Raw genomic sequence first — 9,146 nt, 5'->3', positions numbered from 1 at the left:
GACTTGTGCTTCTTTCTAAAAATATTTCTCAATAGGCAATGGGTGTGCCACTGAATGAATGACTGAATTTTTTTTCTTCTAAGCTCTGGATCAGAAGGAATTCTAGCTCTTGGAGTAAGCAGCATTATGGTAGAAGATACTGTGTTAAGCAGGGTGTGCAGAGCGTGCTGGACTACCTGCTGAGAATAGTAGTCGTATTCCAAGAATATGAATCTTCCCTATTTTCCCACATTTTGCAACCCAACAATCATTTTATTGTCTCAGTATAAAACAGAACTACAAAGTTTTCTGAAGTGTGAGGAATAGGAAGCATAACTGGGCAATGCTCAAGTACCTAATCAGCAAGAAATTAAAAATGCTACTTTGCTTTTTTTTTGCATAATATTGACAGGGTATACGGATACATATAAGCATATCTGTATCTTTTGAGTACAAGCAGACAGATGGAAAAATAACTTAGGAGCAAACCCTTTGTGTCATATGCCCTAAGACATTATGCAGAACTAAAGAATTTAACATATTATTGTCTAATCTTTTGGGGTTTTTTCATTACTGTCACTACTTTGTAGTGATTGCTGTACATGTGAGAGAAATGCATGTTGTCAGGCATAATGATTGGGACAGCCAAGAAAATAAAGATTACTTTTAAAAATTCTTTGTCTTAATTGTCCCATATCTTTTACTTTTCAAAGACTAACAACAGGTCTTAAAATGTCTCCACATCATTACAGGTATAACCAAAGTGTACCATCATTAAGGAAGTAACATTTCTACAGTCTATCAGCTGTATTAAAAAGATCTCTTTTTCAAGCAGAACAGGAAGAAAATAACCACTGAGTACAGACCATCAATACTGGCAGCAGATTTCACATAATTTGATTCTAGAAACCAAGCCCTAGTGCATTCTTAGTGACTGCTGTCAGCATAACACGACTGAACAATCACAAGAATCCCTCAGTGAGTTCTGTGGCCTCCACAATGCAGAAGTCTGGGCAGATATGCAATATCATCTGGCAAGTTAAAGCTTCAGACAGAAAGTCATCACCTGAGCTTGCCCCTGAAGAGCAGTAGGGCTTCCTCTTATGAGCTCATGTAACTTCTCCCTTAGCTTTAACCTTAAAGGTGGGTCTTTACGATCAGGTGAAAGCAGCAGAGTTCTCAGAAGGGAGTGGAATGCTCACATGAACAGCACAGCACAGTCCCTGCACAGAAATGATGAAGGAATACAGAGCCAGATTACATACCAAGAAGTTACTAACATATAACTGCAGAGGTAGCGGGGACAAGGGAAGGATTTCTGCATGAGGGCCAAAAGTGTGTCTTGAAAAAATGTGTAACTGCTCCAGTTGCTGCCTTCAGTAAAAACAGGTTGCAGCTTATATACCAAACCCCCAAAATTTCAATTAGGGTATTGGCATATTCAACACCTTGAAATTTAGGTCACTTACCCTGTTGCCTAAAGAGAAATCACAGGTGACTAAATCCAAGTTTGACAGCATTATCCTTAAACTGTACAGGGTTATAAAGAAGGAATGCAGTCTATATCAGAGAAAGGTGGGGAGTTTTAATGTTTACACTAGTTTGTGACAGTCTGTGAAGAGAAATGGTTTCTTAAAACCCTGACGAAAAAGAATGAACATCAGTGACTTCCATTTAAAGACAGACAAAAAAATAAGAAAAGTGTGCCATTTAAACCCAAAAGTGTTGTCAAAGTGCAGATATGCTGTGTCTGCAAGCACCTAGCTCTACCTGAGAGCACAAGTGTGGCTCTGAGAAAGCCAGCTATGCAACCAGAGCTCTCCAGTGCTGGAGAAATGGCAGCTGTATCCCATGCACATACAAAAACGACAGGGCTTAGCACATTTCAATGCTGTTGAATTTATAGGGTCAAATTTATAGGGTGAGCCCTACACTCAGATCAAAGAGGCTGGTAAGTCAGTAAACCCATCAGAATACAAAGATGAATATGGATATAAAGACTTTGCTGTAATAAGATGACACTTAGTATGGCAGGTCATGTAGCTTCAAGTTATTACAAATAATTATGTTACAAGAGTATATAATACTTTTACCCAAAAGGCAAGGGCGTGACAGCAGCTGAATCACCTGCATGAGGTCATCTAGAAATCAGACAGAGGAGCCAAGGAGAATCCCATGTCAGGTCCATTAAGCACAAGTTGGTGTGGTATTATGACACATTCTGGTGATGATATAAAAGAACTTCCTTTGATACAACTGAGCTATGATGTTTACTGAAACTTTGAAATACAATCACAATTTAAAAAAATATTTTAATTACCCTCCTCAAAGAAAAGAAGAGATCTGGTTAAAGTTGAATATAGTCATTCTAAGATGCTCTAAGAGATGTACGGATTATCTACCAACAAGTGAACAACCAAACAACAATAAAATCAATTCACACGCAGGGAACATGAAAACATTAAAACAAACCCTTAGTACCACACATGTAAATCCTAAAAATTGCCCCAGACTGTTAGTAGTCCAGGAGGGAAAACAGAAACACAGATATCTCAAAAAGAATGAAAACTGGAAGACTACTTTAGCCAAACCAAGGCAGGAGATTCCATCACAGCAAGTTTTTGCCATTTCTGAAAGCACTATCCTGCTGCTAACCCAAATCTCATGCAAATGTTATTAAACTTAATGCTGATACATATTTTAGCCATGAGCAAACCTGTCTGTGGAACCCAAGCCCAGGCATGACCCATCTGATCCATGGCTTGAGGCTTTCCTTTCACAGGGCAGGAAACATCGGACAACGCTTTGGGAAGACCCATTTCCAGGGTAGGCAGCCACCACACTGTCTGACCACCACACCCCAGCCTTTACCCTGGCATGAACACAGGCCTGCCTTGGCCTTATTTTCTCCATGATGGCCTAGCAGCTGTGCAGTGAAGGCAACATGGCCTGCTCATGGATTGCTGCCTTGTGCCCACCGTGCAGCAGGCAGGGACACCTGGGACAGCAGAGAGAGCACCTGGGGAACAACACATCTCCCCAGCATCGGCACTGGCGTTTTACTCCCACCTGCAGAACAGCAGTGGAACGATTTGGCTAAAGGTGCCCAGGGATTTCTCTTGTAAGCAAGAACTGGGAGCACTTGAGGGAGCCTCTGGGCTGCAGAGGTGCACAGCAACCTTCCCATGTCTACCCAGCTCCCATTCACATTCGTAAAGGAGATGAATTTCATCAAGGTCAGCAACATCCTCCTGACAAAGCATCTTCTTAACAAGGCCCGATTTAGGCCTCCTGTGTAGAAGAAGCTGCAGCCAACAATGCTTTGTTTTATCTGAAACTCACGAAGACTGAGTATGATTGGAAAAAGTTACTTTAATTAAAATAGCCATGCATAAACCTTCAATGTTACTGACCACCAACTAATGTTACCTCATGGAGAGGCCCAGTATCTCAAAATGGTAGCTTCACAGTCTCAAGGTGCAATTTAACAGCTGACTTAAACTCACTGGACAACAAACAGTTGCTGGAGATTCAGTCCCATTTTCTACTTGTAGCTATGTATTTCTGCTACTTCCCCAGCAGTGGTCCTGGCATTCCTGTGGTCTTCCTTGGACTACATGGGAGAACTACTGTGGATGAAAGCTAGTCTGGTGCTGGGATTTAAAAAACCAGAAAAACATAACAAAGGGAGAAGGGGGAGAGACTGAAGGAGCTTAGCTAACTGCCAAAGAGGATGGAAGTCTATAAACTACTGTGGTGTTTTTCTCAGGTCCCTGTTTTCACAGCACAGAGGCGCCTTGGTGTGTACTTACCAATGGCTCACCCCTGCACAAAGATCCTGATGTGTTCTGCTGAGTGTGGAGCCGCAGCTGTCCTGGGCACTGGTGACAGGAGGAGAGGTAGGGAAATGACAGCTGAACAGGCAGGCATGAGAAAAAGTTAAATATGAAATGTAAGGGCTCCAATAATCTTCCACCGCAGGCTAGCTTCAAGAGTCAGCATATTTTTTCACAATGAGATACAAATAACTAACTAGAATGATTTGGTTTTGGTTTTGTTTGGGTTTTTTCCTGAACTAATTTATTTCTAACTTTTTTGTAATCACCACGAGCAAGACCAGAATCAGGGTCTCAGAATCTAAATGTTCGCACTGTTAGGATCTACCACAGACTTTATATAAGACAAATGCAACAGGAGCACTGGGCCTTTGAGGCCACACAGCATGCCCTGTCCCAGATACCTGGTATTAAGGCAGAAGAGGCGTTATCTCTCAAAACAATATGGGAGTGCTCTGAAAGTAACAGGGTACAGCCTGGTACCGTAGCATTAAATATTAACACAAGTGATAACCAATTTACTCAAGGTGAGTCAACTCTGACCAGTTTTAAAATAAAAGTTTAACGAATCAAGTCTAGGTACCTAAACTATTGTAAGACATGCTACATTATCGCTTTAAGAGGAAAGGCATATGTGAAAAAGATTAGAATTTTATTTTGCTGATTGGAAAAAAAGTTTTGTAACAAACCCTGAGGTTGAAGCTCTTGTGTTTTTATAGAACAACCCAGTCTTTTGCATTCAAACTGGATGACTTCCATGCCTTTAGAAAAACAAAACAAACCACTAAATCCACATGATATATCTCTGAAATAAATGGTGTTCTAGTAAATTTCCCTCTGGGCCTAAAAACTGCATGGTAGCTGACTTCAAATCTGAAGGAGAAACAGAAGCAAGCAAGTTTTTTATAGAGCAGATTAATAGTTACCTAGCTCTAGTCACACTAGTAAACACAATAAAATTTCACAGCTTAAAAAAAAGGAAAAAAACCCCAAAGCATTATGTTTACTACAGCTGAGATCCTGTATGCGCTTTCAGCATGGATGAACTAGCACTATCAATAGGCTCTCATTCTCAATTACCTATTTATTTTTGCTGGCATTTGGTTCTCAGCAACCTGTAACATTACATTACCTACACAACAAGATTAAGTGCCTATATTTACCTGTTCATGACACAGAAATGTATTGTAGTCACCCACTTATTGCTAGACAGAAAGGCCTATCTTCCACCCACTCCAGTCTTATATTTACTGGAACAAAGTTATCCAGGAAGCAGAAAGAGTTGCCATGGAAATAAAACCAATTGAACAGAGCCTGCTGCAAACCCTCCATTAATTCCCCTATTTACAGGAAAACCATCTCTCCTCTCATTAAATGTAGTTTGGTATCATTTCAATGACACAACAACAATAATACAGCTGCTCTTCACTTGTATATTCTGTACTTTAGATAGCAATGCATCAGCTCACAGTCTTACACTATTTTTTTATCCCTTATGATAGAGTCTAAACTGAAGTTGTGAAAATGAATTAACTGTGTTGACTTTGAGCACACAAGTGAAGGTCCATCTATAAGACTGAATATAACTTGTTCCTGGAAAAAAAAAAAAATTTGTCTTGCTCATTTAGAAACAAAAAGATCTGATTTAGAATCTCAGTTAAGAATTCTTCTTCACTTCTGAAATCCAGACTTGTCAAATTCTTTCAGAAAAATGTATTTCAAGTGTTGTCAATAACTATGTTGACAAAATGAAATGTTCCATATCAAATGCCAGGTTACAAAAGAAACTTCAGTTTATAATAAAAGACAAATCTGTGAAATAGTTAACAGATCTTGTACTGCATAGCAACAATTACAAGAACTATGCTATAAGGAAGGACGGAGCATATCAAGGGGCAAGATTTTCAATACCAGATATCACTTGAAGCTTACTGTGGATGCTGTTACCAGCAATATAATTCCACTCCTAGCCTGGCAAAATTTATAACAACAAAGAAATAATTACCAGCCACAATCAGTGTGTAATACAAAACAGTGCATATGACTTAGACCACCTGGATGTCTATTTACAGAGTAATCAGTATGTTGCTTTACCAAATGCAAATTTAATGACTGCCAAGTGATTTGGTGGAGGGTGAGAGAAGAATATGAAAAATGCACCACCCCTCATGTAAATGCTCTGAAAACAGGAGCAGGGCATGCATCGTAATCCTGCAACAGCCAAGGAAGAACTGAAGTGTCACAACGGTTGGGAGGTGTGCAGAGGTGTCTGTCCTATCTAACAAAATCTCATAATTGTGAGTTCTGTACATCCCAAAGCTAAAAACTCAACGACTGCTGCCATTATGATGCCAACTGCATCCTGCTATCAGAGGAGCTCAGCGTGGAAGAAAATACAATTCAGTCATGAAAACCCCCTCTTTTGAACACAACTTAGGCAGAGGGCAGTTAAACAAACAACTGAAGAGGAAATGAAGTGTAAATATGGACTCTGACCCCCTTCTTAACTACTGTCCCCAGTGAAATCAGCATCAGAGATGGACTATCCAACTGGAAGCCTGTTTGTAGTTATGAGTAAGATAAATGGGAGGCATTAAGCATCACAGCCTCACACCAAATAGACTGAAGTGGATGCACTACATAATAGCATTCTTACTGTCAATCAAAGGCTGTGTAGAATCATATCTAAGAACATGAGACATCCAACTTGGAAGATGTGATCCACAGCAATTCTTAAATTTAAACAAATTAAAAACGTAACTTTCTTTCAAATTTGATCCAAAATGGAAAGAGGAATTATCCAGTTTCATGGAGCACTGTCCTTCTTTAGTCTGCTTCCCTACACAATCAGAAGTTTATGATCTGTCATGGTAAGCCTCTTCATTTTAGACAGGTGATCTGGAAGCAAAACTGAACCTATCTGTGCTGTCCAGACACTCCGAAGCATGAATATCCTACCACAGGATGAACATCTTTTACACCATAGGAATTCTTTCCTACAACAAGGGTCCACTATTTTCCTCTGTGATACCCGTCTTAAAGAACCACTGAACCTGGTGGGAACTATTTACTTCATGTTGTAGCCAGGATTTCACTCAAGTAGCAGTAATTCCAGTTTCTCATTTTCAAATCTTTACAGAATATATACAAATGTTACTTACTATTTCAACAACATCAGGTGCACTTACTGCTAGCAAAAATAAACCAGAGGCAAACAAACGTATGGAAAAGACTTCTTCTGGTGAGGATAATACATATGGAAGCACACTGTATTATACTCAACAAGAGAATGACAGTGCCTGACAGACAGTTAAGCACTTCAGCATTCATTGGGACAGGAAGAATATGTAACTCTAAACTCTGCATACTCTGTAAATAATTCTGATCTTAATTTGTAGGACTTGACAAAAAATCATAGCAAAACTATAAAGTATATAAAAAAGAGCATTTGTGGGAAAGTTGGTGAATGAGCAGTGAGCGTAAGTAAAATGGTAAGTAACAGAACGTGACTAGAAAACAGTAAAACACCAAAGTGTAAGCTGAGTTCCAGTAAAGCTTGGAAAAGCCCAATTAGTAAAATAAATTTGTGTGATTTCACATCAAATGAAAATTTCAGTAACTTAAGCATATGTCCAACACAAATCGAAACCCAGACTTTCTTGCAAATATTTTTCTCTAGTAAAGAGGGACTATGCTCTCAAATACAATAGTGATGTCACAGAATAAAAACTTTACTTGGAACAGGACATAAAAATTCAGGAGTCTTCAGCTGACCTATTTCTATTCTCAAGAGGGGCAGAGGAATCTCTCACTCAGCTGGCCATTACCTACTTATAGTAGATACTCAGTCTAAGATGTAATTAATTTTATCTTTCTTGGAGGCTTACATCATATCTAAATCCTGGCTACTTACAGTAGAACTGCTGACTCAGCACATGAATCAGGACTGTTTCAGTCATAACATGCCTTCCAGCCCACCTCTCAAACACTCAATAGCATACTTGGCTTTTCTGTATTCATGAGGATATTAATGTGCAACAAAATTAAAATACTGCCTAGGCAAGTTTTGCCTGTCACCAGCTCTTACCTGAAGAGAAATGTCAGGAAGAGACTGAAGGTCAAACAAGTCACCAGTGAGACTGAACACATTACCACCCTGTCCTGGGCACCCAGGGTATCCCTGGGGCCAGGACAGCAGAACATCAGCACAGGGAAGCCCTCAGTTCCGAGGTTTCATTTTCTTCTTCTCTGTTTTCATATGGTCCGTCACACAGACAGCCCCCAGGTTTGGCAGAGAAGTCTGTGAAACGGAATGAATTTCTCCTGCCAGAGCTGAGTGATGGTGGCTTTTACTCTGCACACACACAGCCCCATTCACTCAGCCCCACTCTGGAGCATCTCCGGGAGATGCGTTCCATACACGTGCATTTCACAGGAGTGTCACCAGACATAGGAGGTATAAACACACACACACATTTACCTGCTGCAGCAGAGGCTTGGACAGAGCCAGTTTTAGTTATGCTACTGTAAATCCAATCCTACCTATAAGCCCATAGCAAAATCTTCCCTGCATTAATTTGAGGCAGGATCAGTCCTCATAGAAGTTCATGAAGCTCCAGAAATACAAGCTACATTTACAATACTACAATCCTATTTACAAGCTACACAAATCACAAGAGCAAGAAGAACTCCTGACCTTGGGTCATGTGTAATGATTTCAGTCATTGACACAAGAACTGATCAAGACACACCTATCTACAGTTTAAAAAGTGTAGATATACCAAAATACATGTTGAGCCACATTCATCTGAACAAAATAAAAATCTGATTACCAAGATTAACAAAAAATCCATGGTAACAAAAATGGAATTTCTGATAATAGTACTGCTGTGGTAGTATCTCAGAAGGCTAGCCCAAGTACTGAGGAAAGGATGGTTCACCAGTGTGTGGTGCATCCAGGATAAGTTCTACTTTTCAGTTTACCATCTATGCTACATCTGGTTCTCTTTCAGGATCACTGCTTCTTATGATTGGTCTTTTTAATTTACAGCTAGCAGCTACCATGCACTCTGCAGGTTTATATATGGCCTTGGAGCATGAAGCTGTCCAAGTATAAATATTTATATTTTCTATCTATCAAATTATCTGCTCCTGTCATTTCTAAGTCTCCGTGTAGTTTGCAGATCCTTGCCTGTCTACATTTTAAGAAATCAGGCAAAGAATTAATAAGATATAATAACTGCTTACATTCTCCTGAAATGACAAAAACTATTTGAGCTGCCTTCCATTCCTATTATGTTCCCTAGGAAAATATGGATTTCACCTTTCTCT

At 39.7% G+C, this 9,146-nt stretch overlaps 1 long non-coding RNA gene across 1 annotated transcript; it reads right to left on the bottom strand.

The window, feature by feature from the left end:
• Positions 1–860: 860 nt before the first annotated feature.
• On the bottom strand, positions 861–3,957 carry LOC115598729. Its single transcript, XR_003987867.1, has 3 exons — positions 3,792–3,957; positions 2,107–2,200; positions 861–1,202 (listed from the first exon to the last, which is right to left on the bottom strand). It is a non-coding gene; the product is annotated as an uncharacterized LOC115598729 (long non-coding RNA).
• Positions 3,958–9,146: the final 5,189 nt, after the last annotated feature.

The sequence above is a fragment of the Calypte anna genome, chromosome 9 (genome assembly GCF_003957555.1).
Source record: "Calypte anna isolate BGI_N300 chromosome 9, bCalAnn1_v1.p, whole genome shotgun sequence".
In the NCBI taxonomy this organism is placed as follows: Eukaryota; Metazoa; Chordata; class Aves; order Apodiformes; family Trochilidae; genus Calypte; species Calypte anna.
Note: the sequence above shows the minus strand (reverse complement) of the source record. Positions and strands in the feature narration are given on the sequence as shown.